Below are 19,269 nucleotides of genomic sequence, written 5' to 3'. Positions count from 1 at the left end.
CAATTGCCACAGTCCCATAATTCTCAGCAAATAAAATGTAAACAGAGAAAACCCAAGATTAAGGGGCTGGAGATGGCTCAGCGGTTAAGAGCATTGACTGTTCTTCTAGAGGATCTGGGTTCGATTCTCAGCAACCACATGGTTGTTCACAACCATACATAATAGGATCTGATGCCCTTTTCTGTTATGCAGACTATGTGCAGACAGAGTACTCATATACAATATAAACAAATCTTTAAAAAAATTATACCAAAAAAGAAAGAAAGCAATCCAAGATTGAAAGAAGTATGTTTGTATAGCAATATATTTAAGTGATAATAGTATCATGTATAGGGCTATGTGTACCAAACACTGTTCTAAGCATCTACTGTCATTGCTGCATTTAATTCTTACAACTGTCTTGAGACAATGATTACCTTTCATAGTTGTTTTATTAAGGAAAATAAATTTTTAAGTTTTAAAAAGCTAACTAAATTGCTTTTCAAAAAGGCAGATTATTAGTGATTTAAGTAATGGCCTACCATCCTGTAGATGAGCTAGCTATTTAGGATATCTTGACTATGAGAGCACACTGTAAAATAGGCTGTCTCCTGCTATGTATTGCTATTTCTAAAGTCCAGAGGCAGGAGTGCTAGGGAGCACCTTCTCTTCTGACGTAGGAATCTGATGATGGTGATTTCCCCAGCACACAGCCCTCTGCTCTCTGGTGAATCTTATTTCTCAGTCTGTGTTCGTTCTCTTTTTAGCCAAGAAAGCAAAAGCTGCCTGAATTGGTTAAAAGAAGCCCGGGCTCCTGTACTTAACCACTACCTACTTATTGCTGGCTGTAGACATAACAATACCAGTTACTGTAACAGGATGTTATATGCAGCTTTTCCTGTCTTCTCAGCTGGGTCTCTGCGGTCTAAATCCAAACAACAGGAGTCAAATGGCCCACATCTAAGAACAGCACAAAGCTGACTCTGCAGACATCATTACTTCACAATCCTTCTCAAGGGTGTGTGTCAACAAACTGTGATAATCTCAAGGGACAATAGTGAAGCTTTTAAAGGTACAAGGGGGGTGGGGTGGGAATATGTGTTTGCCAGGAACCCTGGGGAACAAGGGAAGGGAGCCTCAAGATAACAGTACTTAACTAGGGTCCCAGAAATGTGTAAGTAGGAGGACCTGACATCTGACACCTTCCTAGAAGGTAAAAACAGCTGATTCATAGCTAGATTTTAAAAACACTGGGGCTAGCCTGGCAGTGGTGGTGCATGCCTGTAATCCCAGCATTCAAGAGGCAGAGGCAAGCCGATCTCTGAGTTCAAGACCAATCCAGTCTACAGAGCAAGTTCCAGGACAGCCAGGGCTACACGGAAAAACCCTATCTCGAAAACTCTAAATAAATAAATAAAGTAAGTAAGTAAGTAAGTGATGGGGCTGGGGGTGGTTAAGAGCACCTGCTGCTCTTCCAGAGTCTGGTTCCCAGCGCCTGCATTGGGAGGCTCACAACTGCCTGTAGCTCCAGCTGTAGGGGATCCAATGACCCCTTTGGGCCTCTGGGGCACTCTCACACACACGGCATACACACACACATAAATAAAAATAAAATCTTAATGGCTTAGGTAAGCTAGGCATGGTGGCACATATCTGTAACCCCAGCACAAAGGTGTCTGAGGCAGGAGGATTTCAAGTCTGAGGTGACCCAGGGCTACATAGCAAGACTCTATCTCAAAATAAAACAAATGAATAAACAAAACTTGTCTTAGGTAAAACAAGAAAATGACGCTTCAGCAGATGGGAAGTTTTACAAACTACTACAATGTGGGAAATTATATACAAAGTAACTTTAATACCACAAAGCTTTTAGAATTTCATTACGTTAATTCAATATTAGAAAAGAGAATTAAACAAATCTTAATCTTTGTATGTAATTACCCTACGAAGTCTTCTCTGAAGCCAACACTAACTGCCCTGAACTGGAACATGGCCACATAACACAGCACTAGAAACCCAGCAAAGCCCTCCCTTCCACCAGTATTCAAAGGCTGCAACTCTCCCCAGACACTCGGAGATACAATTTAGAAAGTTTTAGAAGTCCCAAGTATGACTGAGAGGGCCAGGCAGGTAAAGGTGCCGGCCACCAAGCCCGACCACCTGCGTCAGAGCCCCTGGACTCCTGGTGGGAGGAAAGAGTCGACTCCCATGGGGTGTCCTCAGACCACACGCATTCCATCAGAGTGCCCACACAAATAAATAAGTAAATAAAGCAAAACGTCTTTTAAAGTCCTAAAGTAACACTAATATTATTTTTAGAAATTTTGAAAGTACTGAAGGCCAAGGAACAGCTGTACGTCTATCCCCGCCTACATAGTCACTGGTATATTTTGGTGTTTCCTCCTGGTCTTTTTTTATGAGAGTATTTTTATGTAGCTGTAAATAGAATGTATTTGTAATTGTATCTTCTTATTTTTCATTTTCAAGATACCTAAAAGGATGACAATTTTCAAGAGTTCTGAACTGTAGACATAAAGGGCCCACCCCAAAACATGAATATCAATTATAACATGTAACTTCCTGTCTTTCACTAAGCTAAAAGCTTGAAGACAGAGTTCTCATTTTTCAACTCACATTCCCAAACAATATATTCTTTGTATATTTAATCTCACTTGGTGTGCTGGTTTGTTTTGGGGTTTTGTTGTAATTGCTGTTGTTGTTTTGTTTGTTTGGGTTTTTTGTTTTTTGTTTGTTTGTTTGTTTTTATTTTGTTTGTTTTTTTGAGACAGGGTTTCTCTGTGTAATTTTGGAGCCTTTCCTGGAACTTGCTCTGTAGACCAGGTTGGCCTTGAACTCACAGAGATCCACCTGCCTCTGCCTCCCAAGTGCTGGGATTAAAGGTGTCGCCACCACTGCCTGGCTACAGTTATTGTTGTTACTAAAAGCATTTCTCTCCCTGAACAGCGGAGCCCTAAAACCATCAGATAGAGTGGAGAAGGCAGGTCCCCATCCCAGATACACCAGAGAAGGGTGAGGAAAGCCTTCGCATACAAGAGATGGTTAGTCCCTTGAGCAGAAGCAGTGATATTCCCAGAAAGGATGCTCCAGCATGGGCTGTTGGAGCCAGAACAGAAAGAGAGGGTATGCACCACGTGGGCTGACCAATGTGGTGTGTGAGCTGTCAGAGTGTGCAGGGCAGAACACTGTCAAGTGCACCTCAGCCTCTCATGTTAACACACAAAGTTAGCAAGCAAACAGCACCCTGACTGAGTATACACAGCTACCAAGAGGCATGAGTTAGAGATCTGTGTGCCGATATGGAAGGATACACAAATACAAAAGGAAAAAAGCCAGGGGAAACCATTTCTCTACTCAGATCCTTTCCTATAGACTTTGTTTTCTAAGGATATACATGCATCTATCTACTTAACCCCCACTAATGCGAATTAGGATGCCATACAGCTAACACCTATCCTCCGTCCAGTCTCCTCTTCTCAAATGGTGTGGAGTGAGGGGTAAAGTTCTCATTTTCCTCAGAGTGGAGAAGAGAACGATGACGAAGTGACCCCGCTGTAACCGTGTGGCGTTTGCAGCTCAGTACACAGTCAGCTGCGACTTCGTTTTATTACCCACGTGCTAGTACTTTTCATACTACCAGCCATTTCTTAGGTTTAGTTATTTTTATTTTGTGTGAATGAGTGTTTGCCTGCATGGATATGTGTGTGTACCCCATGCATGCAGTGCCTGTGGAGGCCAGAAGAGTGTGGGGTCACCCATACAAATGGCTGTCATCTGCCCAGGTCCTAAGCAAAAGCAGGAGTGCTCTTACCTGCCGAGCCATCGGTATAACTGGCGTGGACTGCATGGCAACTATTGCTGCTCAACAAAGCTCCAGCACTTTGACTTTGCAGATCTCAATTCTCCAGCACCTTTTACCTTTATTTTTAATGATTCTCACTATGTGTTATAGAAGTTCCCTTATGCCTTTTCCTTTGGGAAATTTTTTGTAGGTCTTGAAGGATGAAAATGTATCAAATGGCAGCCTCTTTAAACAAAATAGTTCTTTGGAAAAAAAATCTCTGCCACCATGAAACCATATAGCGTGATAACTTCGCCAATTCCCACACAAGTTAACACCAAGCTGCTAGAAAATTTAGATAAGTAACATATGCTTGATAAATAAGTAATGTTTGATAATCAAGATTTATACGTTCCTGCCGGGCGTTGGTGGCACACACCTTTAATCCCAGCACATGAGAGGCAGAGGCAGGCAGATCTCTGTGAGTTTGAGGCCAGCCTGGGCTACAGAGTGAGTTCCAGGAAAGGTGCCAAAGAAACCCTGTCTTGAAAAAAACCCAAACAAACAAACAAACAAATAAATAAATAAATAAAGTATGTCATCTTTTTTTTTAAGGATTATTTTTAATTATGTGTAAGTGTGTGTGTGTGTGTGTGTGTGTGTGTGTGTGTGTGTGTGTATGTGATTATATGTGGGTATGCACATGAGTGCAGGTGCCCAAAGAAGCTAGAGTGCCAGACTGTCATGGAGCTGAAGCTACACGTAATTGTGAGCCACCTGATATGGTGCTGGGAATTGAACTCTGATGCTCTGCAAGAGCAGTGCATGCTCTTAACCATCTCTCCAGCCCCAGTATGTATTTTCTTATGCATAGTTTCTTTTGTCCAAAATAGTATCTGTATGGTTTACTTTACTGTATACAGGAGGGTTTTACCTTTTTTGTTGCTGTATAGAATTCTATTTAATGGTAAAAATACCAGCATTTACTTTTTCGAGTCTCCTGCTGATATGTGTGTGGACTGCAGATCTGGCCTATGCTGAATAAGGAGGGATGGGGTAGAGCTCACTCGTAGAACACTTACTTGCCTAGCACGTGCCATACACTGATTTGGCTCCTGGCATCACAAAATAAAAAAGCGGTTATCAACATCTTACATGTATCTTTGATAGACATAATCATATTTTTGGTATCATCTAGAACTGCTATGTTATGAGTTGGGTCTATTACTAAAATACAGAGCCGAGTACTTTTCCAAAGCGGTTGGACCCAAGTACACTCTCACCAGCAAATGGGAATCTAGTCCCTCCTTATCTCGCCACCACTTAGAACTGTTGTCTTTGAGCTCCAGCCCCTCTGCTACACAATGGCATTGCATGGTTTCCATGGAAACTTCTCAACCTCGTTTCTTTATTTTGTATTTGTTTATTGAGATGAGGCCTCAGTATACAGGCCTGGCTGGCCTTGAACTTGTAATCTTCCTGCCTCAGTCTCTATAAAGTAGCTGGTATTACATGTGCATGCCATCACATCTGGCTCAAACTTATTCATTCTTCATTGCTATACAAATATGATTATTTTTTAATTACTTTTATAAGCCATCGCTCTGTTGAAATTAGTATCTCATAAATTCCAGAAGCACTGCCAGTCCAGAACAGGCCAGTTCTCAGACACTCTGAGTCAGTGTACATGTATCATAGATGGTAACTCAATCACAAAAGTAGACAAAAGACGGGAGAGATACCAGGAGTGTTTGGAATCATGGAAGCCAAGAAGCCAGGAAGACCAAGACTTGAGTGTCTGTTGGTGATCAGGACCTGGGCAAGAGCAGGCTAAGTGGCAAGGAGGAGGGTGAAGGAGAGATGGCAGTGAACTGAGAGGATGGGGCCATGGAGAACGGGAGCAGCAACTGTAGACGACCCTTCAATGAGTTAACCCCAGGCAGCGCGTGGACAATGCAGTGAGAGTTGGGAAGGGACATCGGGTTCAGGCGAGCTTTTCTCTTTAAGACAGGAAAGAAGTTATATTTAAACCCGGGTGGGAAGGCGTCAGGAAGGAAGGGGTTAGAAACAAGGGTAGAGAACAGAGGCCCAGAAGGGAGAGAAGGCAGGAACCTCCAGAGTGGAGGGTGAGCAGTCCCCAGGAGCGGGGCGCTCCTCCCCTGGAACAGTATAGACAAACCAAGGACCAGGAGTGCAGGCAGATCTGCTGGCTCGGGAGCTACGCGATGAGGAAGTTCTAGTGGAGGGATTTCACTGCTTCTTTGCCTTGAGCATAAGCAAGACTGTCTGCTGAGAGGGGAGAGAGGGGAAGCCAAAGGCTTAGAGAGGAATGAGTATTTCAATCAGGCTTTGTGGAGAAACAAAACAAAAGCACATGGGTTCCCTCGGCACAAGGGGCTTTTGTTTTTCTAGAAGTACTAGGGCTTGAACCCAGGGCTTCACACATGCTACACAAGTGCTCTACCCCTGACTACAGCCCTGCACAAGTGCTCTACCCCTGACTACAGCCCTGCACAAGTGCTCTACCCCAACTACAGCCTTGCACAAATGCTCCACCCCTGACCACAGCCCTGCACAAGTGCTCTACCCCAACTACAGCCCTGTACAAGTGCTCCACCCACGACTACAGCCCTGCACAAGTGCTCCACCCCTGACCACAGCCCTGCACAAGTGCTCCACCCCCCGACTACAGCCCTGCACAAGTGCTCCACCCCCCGACTACAGCCCTGCACAAGTGCTCTACCCCGACTACAGCCCTGCACAAGTGCTCTACCCCCGACTACAGCCCTGCACAAGTGCTCTACCCCAACCACAGCCCTGCACAAGTGTTCTACCCCGACCACAGCCCTGCACAAGTGCTCTACCCCCGACTACAGCCCTGCACAAGTGCTCCACCCCCAACCACAGCCCTGCACAAATGTTCCACCCCGACCACAGCCCTGCACAAGTGCTCCACCCCCGACCACAGCCCTGCACAAGTGCTCCACCCCCGACCACAGCCCTGCACAAGTGCTCCACCCTGACCACAGCCCTGCACAAGTGCTCCATCCCCGACCACAGCCCTGCACAAGTGCTCCACCCCCGACCACAGCCCTGCACAAGTGCTCCATCCCCGACCACAGCCCTGCACAAGTGCTCCACCCCCGACCACAGCCCTGCACAAGTGCTCCATCCCCGACCACAGCCCTGCACAAGTGCTCCACCCCCGACCACAGCCCTGCACAAGTGCTCCACCCACGACCACAGCCCTGCACAAGTGCTCCACCCCCGACCACAGCCCTGCACAAGTGCTCCACCCCCGACCACAGCCCTGCACAAGTGCTCCACCCCCGACTACAGCCCTGCACAAGTGCTCCACCCCCGACCACAGCCCTGCACAAGTGCTCCACCCACGACTACAGCCCTGCACAAGTGCTCTACCCCCCGACTACAGGCCTGCACAAGTGCTCTACCCCTGACTACAGCCCTGCACAAGTGCTCTACCCCTGACTACAGCCCTGCACAAGTGCTCCCCCCTAACTACAGCCCTGCACAAGTGCTCCACCCCTGACCACAGCCCTGCACAAGTGCTCCACCCCTGACCACAGCCCTGCACAAGTGCTCTACCCCGACTATAGCCCTGCACAAGTGCTCTACCCCGACTACAGCCCTGCACAAGTGCTCCACCCCCGACTACAGCCCTGCACAAGTGCTCTACCCTTGACTACAGCCCCAGCCCTGCAGAGGGCTTTAAATGGCAAAAGTTGGGATCTCTGAGAACATGTGTCACAAATTAGAATCCACCAGCTAGAATGGACAAAGCAAGCTAGGGATCTGTGGTCAGAGCTATCACAGGAGGAAAGGTCCTAAAAGAAAGGACATGGCAGACTCATGCCAAAAGCTAAGGGTTGAGGGAGGGTCCCTGCATGTGGCCACAGGGATAAAATACAGGTTTTCAAAAGGATGGTGGTGTGATTTAAATGTAAACTGTCCCCCACACGCTCAAATGTTTGGACACTTAATCCCAGATGGTCGTGCTGTTTCGGGAGATTATGGAGGATTTAGGAGGTGGAGCCTCGCTGGAGGAAGTGAGTCACTAGAGGCTGGCCTTAAGGTTTGAAAAGCCTGGCTGGACTTCCTGTCTGCTCTGCTTGCTGATGGCAGACATATGCGACCACCTGCCTCACACTCTGGCAGTCATGCCTTCCCGAGCATGGTGGACTGTATCCCTAAAGTCTGGGAGCTAAAACACCTCACCCACTGCTTCTGGTCTGGGATCTGGTCCCAGCAGTGAGAAAAGTAACTAACGCAGATAGATGATCTAGACTGGGGACAGCAAACTATGAAGAAAATGGACAAAGTCTGAGTACGACATTTATCTGAAAGTCAGTAAAAGAGATATGAAAACAAAAATCAGGGAACAACTTCACATAGAACATTTGAAAGTTGGAGGGAAAATCTTATGTTTTCGGAAACTCTAGAGCAGTGGTTCTCAACCTTCCTAATGCATGACCCCTTAATACAGTTCCTCATGTTGTGCTGACCCCAACCACAAAATTATTTTGTTGCTAGTTCATAACTATAATTTTGCTACTGTTATGAATCACAATGTAAATATCTGTTGTTTTCCGATGGTCTTAGGTGATCCCTGTGAAAAGGTCATTTGACTCCCCCCAGGGGGTCATGGCCCACAGGTTGAGAACCACTGCTTTAAGGGAAGGATGAAGGAGAGGAGGGAAGAAAGAACATGCAAGAAAGGGGATAAAGTTAAGTCTCATGAAGGAAAGAGGTTCTAAGGCATTTGAGAACAGCGACAGTTCTTACAGAGTGGAAGATGAGAAAACACGTGAGACCAAGTTAGCTGAGTCTGTTCATACGACCCTACTGTAGTAAAAAGGAGTATCTATGTAAGAATGAACGGCCTAGCTACCTGAGAATAGCTCAGTTGTTTGTTTATTTTGAGATAGGTCCTGACTGCAGTACTGCAGGCTAGCCTTAAACTTCTGAGCCTCCTGTCTCAACCCCAGGACACGATCTTGAAGAGCTGCTCAACAATGAGCTGTAGTTAACAGATTAGGGGACGGTTCCTTAGATGACGTTGGATAACACAATTTTTAGAGGGGATGGACTACATAATTCTTAAACTCTCTCAGAACCTGGGCACGGTAATAAAGAAAATAAACTTGGGCCGAAGATAGGAAAATTACTGACTGCCCTTCATGGGGGAATGTCTTGCTTCTCAAGAGTGCACACAGAACGTCAGTGGAGCCAAGGAGACAAGGACACGATAGGGCAAGAGTGAAGTCTGGGCTCAGTGTGGTGGTACACAGCTCTAACCCAGAGCTATGGAGGCTGAGGCAGGAGGATGCCTCAAAGTTTAAGGCTAGCCTGGGCTACAGGAGACCCTGTCTCAAAACAACAAATCTGAGCCTGGGTTAAGAGGCTAAGAAAAGGAATGTTTGTGGTGAGGAACTGAGTTCTAGGTCAGCAACAAACACGAGGAAAGCAGGGACTCATCAACAAGAGGGGAGACAGCAGTGGGAGGCCATGATGTGGGGAGGGGAGACAGCAGTGGGCGGCCATGATGTGGGGAGGGGAGACAGCAGTGGGCGGCCATGATGTGGGGAGGGGAGATGGCAGTGGGAGGCCATGATGTGGGGAGGGGAGACGGCAGTGGGCGGCCATGATGGAGGGTGGGAGATGACAGTGGGCGGCCACCATGGAGAATCAAAGGAAAGTTGCCTCGGGGCAGCAACCGCAGAAGAGAATGCTACTGTGGTTACACACACACACACACACACACACACACACACACACACACACAGACACACACACACACACACACACACACACACACACACACACACACACGGTTCACAAAACAGTAACTTCATCACCATATAAGATAAAGTACAGCATATAGTTTAGATCAAATATTATCTCATCATTGTTTTCAATTCTCACATAAATAATGTAAAATTAAAATTAGGAAAGATTCACCATAATGATGTAAGAACTTTTCCTAATTCCAGTCTGGAAAACACACGGACAATGCTATGTGCTTATCAGGTTCACTTAGGAGTCTGGTTCATTCTTTTGCATTTAATTGGGTAAGGGTTGAAAATCCCAGCTGAAACAATGAGCGGCCGTGAGCAGTAAAAACAGCAACACATTTAGTAATGCAAGTTTTTAGTCTTAATACAAAATGTCATGCCATCGTTCTTCAGAGTAAATAAAGAACAAACTTCAAGAATTCGATGTCTTCTGGAACAAACCTGCTAATGTGATAGTAGAGGAATCTTTTCTTTTTGAGACAGGGTCTCACTGTATATCCCTGGTTGGCCTGGAGCTCCCTCTGTAAACCAGGCTAGCCTTAAACAAAGAGACACATCTGCCTCTGATGAGATTAGAAGTGTGTGCCACCAAGGCTGGCAAGGTCAAGCTTTTAAGCCATATTTTCCTTCAAGGTTTCAAATATTTCTGATATGTAACTAAATTAGCCAATAATGGCTCTTTCTCAAAACTGTCCTTAAATACATGGAAGAACAGTAAGTTAAGTCTTTTTATTTTTCTTTGAAAATATCTGTTTACTTAGGGTTTTCAAAGACTTATTTTTATGTGTATGAGTGTTTTGCCTACATGTATAGAAATGTGGCACATGTGTGCAGTGCCCGGAGAGGCCAGTGGAGGGCATCAGGATTCCCTGGACTTTTCTGTCAGCCCAGTGCTGGGAACTGAAGCCAGGGCCTTCCTACAAGGGCAACAAGTATTCTTTCTTTCTTTCTTTCTTTCTTTCTTTCTTTCTTTCTTTCTTTCTTTCTTTCTTTCTTTCTTTCTTTTTTTCCCCCTGTTTTTTCAAGACAGGGTTTCTCTGTGTAGCTTTGCGCCTTTCCTGGAACTCTCTGTAGCCCAGGCTGGCCTCGAACTCACAGAGATCCGCCTGGCTCTGCCTCCCAGTGCTGGGATTAAAGGCGTGTGCCACCACCGCCCAGCACAAGCATTCTTACCCACTGAATAATCCCTCCAGCCCCCGTGTCTTTGTCTGTCTATGAGACAGGGTCTCCTGTAGTCCAGGCTGGCTGTGAGCTCACTGTATATGAAGGCGACCTGGAGCTCCTGACCCTCCTATCTCCACCTACCACATTCTAGGGGCACAGACTTTTACCACCACATCCAGCTTATGTGAATCTGGGATCAAACCCAAAGCCTCTCCCATACTAGGCGGCCACTCTACCAACTGAGCTACACCCGCCCCTCTTTGAAAAACACTTGAAAGGGCTTGTTTTTCATTTTGTTTTATTTGGTTTGGTTTTTTGGTTTTTTTCGAGACAGGGTTTCTCCGTGTAGTTTTGGTGCCTGTCCTGGATCTCACTCTGTAGACCAGGCTGGCCTCGAACTCATAGAGATCCGCCTGGCTCTGCCTCCCAAGTGCTGGAATTAAAGGTGTGTACCACCACCACCCGGCAGGGCTTTTTTTTTTTTTTTTTTTTTAAACCAAAAACAAAAAATAACCAAGGGCTAGGGTAAGGCTCAAGCTGGCCTCAAACTCCTATACAGTCCAGGAAGACCTTAAATTTCTGATTCCTCTGCCTCCACTTCCTGGTGCTAAGATTCTAGGCGAGGACCACCACACCTAGTCTCATGTGATGGTGGAGGTTGATCACAGGGCTTCAATCAAGTGACACAGGCACTCTACCAACCAGGAACATCTCAGCTTGAAAGCTGTTTAACTTTCCATTAAAACTCATCTGAATGCTTTATGACTACAATGGACAGGATCTCTTCGTGAGTCTGTGTACTGGTGTGAACCTCAGCTGGTTATCTCTGAGACCTACATCACCAATCACCCTCATCCTAGGCTCTGGATCCTGCCGGACATCTGCATCTCATTGCTCTATAGACACTTCAAACCCAACAGGTTCAGAACAGAGACAATAAAAAACAATAAAGCCAGACTCTGCATTCACTGAGTTTTCCAAGCTAAGAAAACTTCATCGCCTTTTTTCAGCTAATGGATTCTGGAGCACTCCCAACCCGTACCTTCCTGGCTGCCCTGTCCTCTTCGTTGATGCTGTTTCTTACTCCAGCTCTCATCTGCTCCATCAGGAGTACCTCAATAGCAAGCTTGGCCTACCTATCTGATCAACCTCCAAACTCATCCCGCTGCCTTTTGCCTGGCTTCATTCATCACTGTGTAATCTGGTCTAATTACTTCCAACCCTTCTCTGGCTCTCCGTTGTCTCTAGACTCAGTTGCAGAGTCCTTACACACAGATTCTTTCCCATAACTGGTGTCAACAGACTCGTTTTCCCCCCGAATCATAGCTTTATACTGGGTATTTGTTAAAAATGCATGCTACTTCAGAGAAGAGACTGAGAAAGACAAATACCCCAAACTTCTCCCACTGGAAGACAGTCTCCTGGTTCCACTAAAGAGTGATGAAATATGTCCACTTTTCATGAGACCAAAGTCGACAGACATTAGAAACATGGAGCACATCTCTAAAGATTGGAGAGGATGACCTCAAAATTGGAGTCTGCGTGTTAGCCTTTCCCTGATCTAGACATTGCTGCTACGGACTTTGCAAAGATGGCTGAGTTTGTAGACATGAAGATGGAAGAAATGGTGCAACCACATTAGCTTAATGAATTTTCTTCAGGAAATAAAGCATTCTAGAAAATTCAAAAAAAATTACATGCTACTTCAAAGTATTAAAAATACCTTCGCCGGGCGGTGGTGGCGCATGCCTTTAATCCCAGCACTTGGGAGGCAGAGCCAGGCGGATCTCTGTGAGTTCAAGGCCAGCCTGGGCTACCAAGTGAGTTCCAGGAAAGGTGCAAAGCTACACAGAGAAACCCTGTCTCGAAAAACCAAAAAAAAAAAAACAAAAAAACAAAAAAAAACCCAAAAAAACAAACAAACAAAAAAAAACCTTCAATACCATATTCTCCAGTGAAAGATTTTGCCGAACTGAACTTAATCACTCATTTCTTTATTCCAAGTCAGGGTCCTGAACCCCCACACTTACCTAGCAATTGCAGTGATCTAATGTAACAAACACCTGTGCTCTGAGATTTTCCTTTTCTAGATTATTTTTAGCCCAACCACCCATCTCTGTACCTCTGACTTTAGTAACTGGAACACATTTCTCAAACTTACCGTAGAGTCACACAGATTCCTGGCTCTCATTCATACCTTCCCCGAGCTTGGCAAACTCTAGTCATCCTTCAAAATCCAATTCAAATATGGTATTTGATTCAACCTTTTCTATAAGCCTCCTCCCTACCACATGTAGAATAATTGTTTCTCATCATTGTTTCCCATTAAATTCTGTTTATCCCTCTATTATCATACTAAAACTATAGTGACTTTATTTTATTTGTTTTGTTTTGGGACAGATTTCCCTACTTAGCCCCAGCAAGTCTACAGAATTTCATGGCTGCCTGCCTTAGTCTTCCAAGTGCTGGGACTATAGGTATACTCCATCAAGACTGGCACATTTCTTCTCTTGCATCTAACATTTAAGTCACGGTTTAAGAACAGGTATTTTAAACTTCTTACTGAAAAATAGACACATCTTATATTGCTAAGATAATGCCCTAAGTGGCTGGGAGTTTAAAAACAAGAAGAATCCCATGTCATTCACCAGAGGAAAAAAAAGTTTTACATAATAATTAAATTGTAGCTTGGACGTGCCTCTATATCTTGTAATACCAGTTTTTCTGTCTCTCCTCCTCCTCCTCCTCCTCCTCCTCCTCCTCCTCCTCCTCCTTCTCTTTCTCTCTCTCTCTCTCTCTCTCTCTCTCTCTCTCTCTCTCTGTCTCTCTCTGTCTGTCTGATCTGAAGTTCATAAAAATTCTGTCTTTTAATACCTGTTGGATTTCACTGTGTCTTACAGAATTTGAAACTCATATAGAGCAGAGATTGAGGGCTGAGCTCAGTGTTACTGTAGCCTGGCAGCCTGGCACCTCTGCTACTTGAACTGGTGGCAGGCAGGTTACTTGGTTTCTCTATGCCTCTCAGTGAGCAGCTAGTGATGAAGCATCCCTCAGTGGTGATTAGTCAGACCTGTAAGGTCAACAAATAAATTTTCAGTGACTTCATTATGCAGTATAGGCTTGCAGTTGGTTTTTAAAACAGTTTTAGATATGCACAGGGGCAAACACTGCAATCCTAGCACTCAGACCTAGATAGAATTACTGCAGGTTTGTGGCCAGCCTGAGCTATGTAACCTGGGTTATATAGCAAGATCCTGTCTCAAAAAAAAAAAAAAAAAAAGTTTTGGGCTGGAGAGATGGCTCAGAGGTTAAGAGCACTGACTACTCTTCTAGAGGCCCTGAGTTCAATTCCCAGTAACCACATGGTGGCTCACATCTGTAATGAGATCTGGTGCCCTCTTCTGGCCTGCAAAAACATATGCTGTACACATAATAAATAAATCTTTAAAAAAAAAAGTTTCAAAACATCTATTCTCCCACTGAATTGTTGAAAATGTTTAAATAAAACTCTTTTTCTGTAATTTTTTTTTTTTTGAAACAGGGTCTCACTATATAGCTTGGTTAGCCTGAAACTCACTATGTAGGCCTTGACCTCATAGAGATCCACTCGCCTCTGCCTCCCATGTGATGAGATTAAAGGCATGCACCATTACACTAGGCTGAAGATTTATTCTTATTTACATGTATGTATGTATGTATGTCTATGTGAGCATATGCTGCACATGTGCAGTTGTTCTTGGAAGGCAGAAGAGGGTGTCAGACCCCGTAAAGCTGGAGTTACAGGCAGTTGTAAACTACCAGACATAGGTGCTGGGAACTGAACTCAGGTCCTCTGGAAGAGCAGCAAGTACTCTTAACCACTGGGTGGGGTCTTCTCTCCAGCCTCACAAATACCACTCTTAAAAGAGCACAAAATGAGCCGGGCGGTGGTGGCGCACGCCTTTAATCCCAGCACTCGGGAGGCAGAGCCAGGCGGATCTCTGTGAGTTCGAGGCCAGTCTGGGCTACCAAGTGAGTTCCAGGAAAGGCGCAAAGCTACACAGAGAAACCCTGTCTCGAAAAACCGAAAAAAAAAAAAAAAAAAAAAAAAAAAAAAAAAAAAAGAGCACAAAATGATTTACTTCTCGTAATTTCCCCTCTAATCCTCCACTAAATTCCACAGTGGTGTACAGTACTCTAACGTCCTTGTCTATAACATAAGGATCACTACAGATCATTTAGAAGTAGTAGGATTTCTGGCTGTGGGTGTGGCTCAGTGGTAGAGTACTTGTCTAGTAGTCACAAGACAGAACAAAGCAAGAGAAAAGAAGGGCCGATGAGATAGCTCAGCAGGTAAGAGCGCGTGCCACTGAGCCTGAGTTCAATCCCCAGAACCCATAGGATGGAAGGAGAAAATTAAGTCTCACAAATTGTCTTCTGACCTCCATACACGCACCCTGTGTGTGTGACCTGTGTGCCCACACACACATAATAAATAAATGTTATTACATTTATTAATTTGTGGGGGGAGGCAATGTGTTGGGACACATTTGGAGTCAGAGGGCAATGTGCATGAGCTGGTTCTCTCCTACAGGTCCTGGGGATTGAACTCAGGTCTTCAGACTTGGCAGCAAATGCCCTTATGCCCCCAAGCCATCTCTCTAGCCAGGCAATATGGGGAATTTTTTTTACTTTGTTTTGTTTCGCTTTGTTATGGAGTCACATGTATCCCAGGCTGGCTTCAAACTCACTATATAGTAAGGAGTGACCTGAAGTTCTGAACCCCAGCTTGCACCTCTGGTATGCGGGGGTGGCAGGCATGAACTTCCATGCCCAGTTTACAAAGTACTGGGATTGCACTCAGGACTCTGTGCATGGTAGGCAAATATACCACCAACAGCTACATCCACATCCCTAATTATAAATTTTAAATAAGAAAAGGAAAAAGACTACCTACTGCTCTCAATCAAAAACACTGATATTTCCGCATCTAAAAAAAGTCTATTGCCACATTCAACAGACTAATGAAAGGCCATGAGACACAATTACTACAGTTCCTGGTTTCTGCCTTTGAAATTACTCCAGATCACCCTTAAGTATCCCTAGTAGAAACCTCTTGGTTACAGACTGTTATTCCTTTTTTTAATTTCCCATCTCCCCCTAAAAATTCATACACACGCACCCACAAGTAAAGGACACAAATGTCTATAATAAAAACTGTACAAAACCCACAGCCACATATTAACTGTTTTAGAAGACTCAGATCTTCCTATAAGCAGCCCCTTAATTTACAAAACAAATGAAAGTCTTGCTCTGAAGCAATACTCTCAGCTCACTTTACCAGATATCTTCAGCTGTGACTACTTATCTAAGGCCAAGTAAGATTTTTCTGATTGGTACAAATTTCATGGCACATGATTCCACAACAGTGTACAGATAGCATGCTATTTTAGAAAAGTTCATGACTCAGTTAAGAATAGATTCGCTCTTCAAACAATGGTGATTGTGTGGAAAAGAAGCTTAAATGACTTATTCACATGGTAGATAGAAGTTAGGGCTTTATCTAACATACTGTAGGCGAATCAGTAGCTTTGAGATAAAAGTTTACAGGGCATCTACTGTGTGCTAGGCACTTAGTAGTTTTACAGACTACACATGCTCCTGGGTGCATGTGCATCAAACAACAATGCCTGACATTTGCAGAACGCTGTCACGCCTCTCCTTTGACCGTGAGAACAGCCATGGGCGTCCCAGTTTTATACTTAGGGGAAACAAGCTGGGAAAAGTTACCCTGGCGGAGGTGCGACGTTTTGTTTGCGGGTCTGAGCTCCAGAGTGGAGCCTTTTGACTCATAATCTAATCATCATCTTCTCTCCTGGTTACTCCATAGTCGTACTTCCAGTTCCACTCCTGGATTTTTAACTTAAAAAACTACTTGACGACTTCCACTGTTGAGCTTGCCAGGCTGTTTGGAGGCAAAGTGCGCGCATACACACTTTCCCGCTGTTTGAAGTGCTCCGTTCGGGCACGTCCAAGTTCAAGACCTCCTGAAAGGCGCGTTTCCTCCCGGCGGCGAGCGCCCCGGCTCCTCGGCCCCCGCCCCGGCCCGCGCCTGCGGCTCGCTCGGAGGCTGACACTCGTCTTCCCTTGGCCCGAAATGCCCAGCTCCCGGCCGACCACGGACACGCGGGACGCCCCTGGGGCGACGCCAACAGCTGAGCGACCGAGGACCCACTGCCTCACTCCCCGGCCGCATCCCGTCGCCTACCTGCCTGGGCCGCGACACCGCCTCTCGCAGGGATGGGACACTCGCGTCCGTGGCCTCTGGGATCCAGCTCGGGCCTCTTCGTCCCGCCCCCGCAGGCCCGCAGGCCCCGCCCTCTGACACGCCCCTTCTCGGTCTGGTCACGCCCCCAAGCCCATCCAGTAAGCTCCGCCCCTCCCAGGTCCCTCCGCACTGCCCAGAACCCACGCCTGGCGGTCTCCCCGCCCCCGGCTCTGGTGCGCGAGAGTGCACGTTGGTTCCACGCTGCGACCTTGGCTCAGGCCCGGAGCCAAAGCTCTATGTCCGAATCTGCAGTCGGACTGACCCCACGCAACAGACCCGCATCGCGAAGGAGAGCCTAGTTGAATCAGGAACCAAACAGTACCTCCTTTAATAAAACCGTAAAGCAGCTCAAGGAGCAAACATTCCTCGGGAATGTTAGTTAGTAGAGAGATGCCAATAACGCACCTGGCCCCGGGTTTGGAATCTCGAGCCGGATGCCTTTGATGCCCACTCCCGGTGCCGACTCGGTCGCCACACCCGGTTGAGACTCACGCTTAAGCGCTCCCGCCTGCAACACGATCTTGCTCAGGTATGCACATGGCTCTGTGCCTGCTGCAAGAGTAGCCCAGTTTCACTCTGCGAGACTGGGACGAGTGGAGCCTAGTTCCCAGTACTGTCTAACTGCCCCACCCCACCTCTCCCAGCCCCACTCCACCCCACCCACCCCATCCCATCCGATCTTGTGTCTGGTAACCAAGTTTCCCTCGCTTGTTCACACAGAGGCACCAAAATAGAAGACTGCCACAGAGAGGTGTTTGATTACACATCGCAGATGACTGTCACCAGCCAACTTAACCAAGACAAAAAAAAAAGCAGCATGTCCCAATCCGTTGTGAAGCCATGAGGTAGGGACAATAAAAGGATCACTTTCTATGGTGAGAGAGAAGAATGACAGGGCCTTAAAAAAAAAAAAACTCTAGTGAGGAAATAAATGTGAATCCTGTTTGGAATAAATTGTAGACACTGGTCTTTATGAATTCCATTGCTCCCTTACCTAAAGTGTATGTCTTGATGTTGTTGTTGTTTCGAGACAGGGTTTCTCTGTGTAGTTTTGGTGCCTGTCCTGGATCTCGCTCTGTAGACCAGGCTGACCTCGAACTCACAGAGATCCGCCTGGCTCTGCCTCCTGAGTGCTGGGACTAAAGGCGAGCGCCACCACGGCCCAGCAAGTCTTTATACATAGATGTGTGTGTTATTATTTTTTATAGACAGGGTCTCATAGTGTAGCCCAGGCTGGCCTGCCTCAAACTTCCTATCCTCCTACCCCTGCTTCTGGATTGCCAGCATAGGCATGAGCTATCACAACCGGCTTTTAATCTAAACTGTTTGGAAAGTATCCCAGATAAGTTGTACAAGATGAAATTTGGGACTAAAACAGTATTTTCGAAATTTCTGTTTTGACCTTTGCATCCAGGAAGATTCTTTAGTAGAATGAAGGAGACTGGGGATTCGAGATGAGTGGGATAAATTAGTTCATGTGTGTATTCTACTGCCCTCTCATGGGTAAGAGGAAGCTGGATCTAATAGTGAGTGTCCTACTACTATTTAAGTCTGAGAAGAATATTTAGTGATTTGTATTACTTTGGTGATTAGGAAGCCAACATAAAATCAGGTTCTTGACAAATAAATACTCCTCAAACAGAATTTTTAACTTCGGAAATCAGGAAGAGGAGTCACACCACAGCTGGTACAGACATGTCCTCAGGGACACACCTAAGCTCACAGCTAGCTACCTGTGCAGAAAGTGAAAACACGCAGGCGTCTGCTCTCATTACGTTCTGAGATGTCTTGAGGGGTTCCCTTTTTCACACCTCTTATAGCCTCAAGGGTGAACAACGGGAAAGCAGAATGAAAATCATCTTTTTGCTTTTGGTGTCTAAGGTGGTGTCTGATCGTTTACATTTGATCTATGACCACTTTTTAAAGTACCCTGAGTGAAATATCAACCGAACCACTAGATGGCCACACAGTGTGCGTGAACAAATGTAATCTTGGTGACCAGAGCATCTCCTGACCTGAAGTACCTGGCATCTCTATCCTTGTCTCTGTCTCTGTCTCTCTCTCTCTCTTTCTCTGTCTGTCTGTCTCTGTCTCTTTGTCCCTCTCCCTCTGTCTCTGTCTCTGTCTCTCTTTCTATAGACAAGAGCCTATGTAGCTTTGGCTGTCTTGAAATTCACCATGTAGACCAGGCTTGTTTGAACTCATAG

At 45.8% G+C, this 19,269-nt stretch overlaps 1 protein-coding gene across 1 annotated transcript in view; it reads right to left on the bottom strand.

Moving 5' to 3' along the window:
- The window catches only part of Dennd2c (DENN domain containing 2C), a 75,029-nt gene extending 57,920 nt beyond the window's left edge, over positions 1 to 17,109 (bottom strand). The window contains exon 1 of the mRNA XM_059265983.1: positions 17,003 to 17,109. The gene's annotated coding sequence lies outside the window, so the exon portion shown is untranslated. The remainder of the gene's footprint in view (positions 1 to 17,002) is intronic.
- Positions 17,110 to 19,269: the final 2,160 nt, after the last annotated feature.

The sequence above is a fragment of the Peromyscus eremicus genome, chromosome 6, assembly GCF_949786415.1.
Source record: "Peromyscus eremicus chromosome 6, PerEre_H2_v1, whole genome shotgun sequence".
In the NCBI taxonomy this organism is placed as follows: domain Eukaryota; kingdom Metazoa; phylum Chordata; class Mammalia; order Rodentia; family Cricetidae; genus Peromyscus; species Peromyscus eremicus.
The sequence above is the reverse complement of the archived record's forward strand: the minus strand, read 5'-3'. Positions and strand labels throughout refer to the sequence as shown.